This window comes from Panthera leo, chromosome B1 (genome assembly GCF_018350215.1).
Source record: "Panthera leo isolate Ple1 chromosome B1, P.leo_Ple1_pat1.1, whole genome shotgun sequence".
NCBI classification, from domain to species: Eukaryota; Metazoa; Chordata; class Mammalia; order Carnivora; family Felidae; genus Panthera; species Panthera leo.
The window spans coordinates 14,103,607-14,105,670 of NC_056682.1; positions in this window are offsets into that span (position 1 = coordinate 14,103,607).

Here is a 2,064-nt window from a genome sequence, read left to right on the forward strand (position 1 = left end):
CAAGCACCTGCGTATTCCAGGCGCAGACCCGTTTTTTTATTTCTAGTGCCCATGTAATCCTCACACACAAATATAACCCTCTGATGTAGGAATCATTATCCTTTTTTTCCCCCCCCAGGTGAGGCAGAGGTGGACAAACTTTTTTATAAAGCGCCAGAGAGGAAATCCCATCTGTGTTCCCTGCACAACTCTGCTGTCGCAGAAGCGGTCACGGACAGTATGCAGACAAATGAGGGTGGCCGTGTTCCAGCAGAACTGTATTTACGAGCACTGAAATGTGAATTTCATATCATTCTCACAAGTCTTAAAATATTGGGTGTCTTTTTGTTGGGGGGGGTTCGTTTTAGCCGTTTGAAAATGTAAAAACTGGCGGCCATACGATAAAACGGGTAGTGAGTTGCGTTGTGCACCGGCCAGAAGATGCTGAGCCCTGCGATAGGGAAATTGAGTCTCAACCCACAAGTGTGTAAATGGCGGCATCAGCAGCCAAGCCAGCCTGTCTGCAGTCTTGTGCTGAACCGGGGATCAGCGGTTGTGTCTCCATTTCTACTGTATCAGACCTCTCCCTGCCAACGACACCAGAGTAAAACTGTGTGTGTGTGTGTGTATGTGTGTGTGTGTGTGTGTGTGTGTGTGTCTGTGTGTGTTGAGAAAGAGAAGAACCAAAAGAAAACGTCTCCAGGAAATGCCAAGACAGAGACAAAAAAAGGACGAATAAAACCAGTAAGGGAAGCCGATTAGGCATTAAGAAACAGGGACAGTGCCCTTTCAGGAAGACCGCTTTATAAATTTAATAACTCTGATGAAGTCAGGGAGTGTAATCTCTCACTGTGAAGTCGATTCAGATGAGAACCTGCATATGGACATAATCTTAACAAAGCGAGATTGAAATAATGGAGACACCTAAAAAAATAAGACTTTATGGACATTTCTGACTCACACAGAAGGCACAGTTCTCGAATTCAAAAGACTTGATAGCATATAGGGACCACATAAGAAATTCACGGGAACATAAATAAAAACTTGCAGGTGTATATCTAATCACCTTTACTGGTCAAGGACATGTAACAAGAGTTGTTTCTAGGGGCGCCTGGGTGGCTCAGTCGGTTAAGCGTCCGACTTCAGCTCAGGTCATGATCTCACAGTCCGTGAGTTCGAGCCCCGCGTCGGGCTCTGGGCTGATGGCTCAGAGCCTGGAGCCTGCTTCGGATTCTGTGTCTCCCTCTCTCTCTGCCCTTCCCCCGTTCACACTCTGTCACTTTCTGTCTCAAAAATAAATAAAACATTAAATCAATCCATCAATAAATCAAGAGTTGCTTCTAGGAGAGGGACCTTGGGGAGCACAGGTCTCCTGTTTACAAAGGTGTCAGGCATTAACTCATTTGTAGTCTGAACAACAATTTCAAGCCACAAAACCCAGGTGAATAAAACCAAAAGGTACACTTTCTGATTTTTCCAGGATTTAGAGTAAATTCTGTCCTGAGCTCTAACGCCGTCTAGTGAAAGAAATGCGGACTTGGTCACTGCAGGTTTCAAATCAGATCGGCATTTCCTGCGCCCTCTCCTCCTGTCTAGGAGGCGACACTGCCCTCTAAGTGTTCGGTGGAAGGAACCTTTGTAGCCTCAGAGGGAAGGTGGGTGGCCCTCGGTGGGCGTTCCGTGGCCCCCTCCCGTCTCCAGTGGTGGGCATAGATCCCCACTGGTCTCCACGGTGATGGCCTCCAGGAACCCTGTGAATTCTTTATGCCAGAGCAGAGGCTCTTCCTGGGTGGCCACCAGCCCCCCACCCTGCCAGCACTGCTCAGGCTTCCCTGCCCAGCCGTGCCATGCAGCCCCCCTTCCTCCCTGCGGCCCAACCCCGCCATGCCGCCGTGCCGGCCCTGTGCTGCACGACCCAGGACCCCGCTCTCCTTCCTTCACTGCACCGGGACACAGGCACAGACCCCGCTGTCCCCAGACCCCCAAACTTACGCATAAGCACACAGCTGGCATAAGGTGCAGGAGACTGACTCACAGCACCCGGGTCACTCACTTCCCCTCCAGCGCTCAACATGGAGCTCTTTG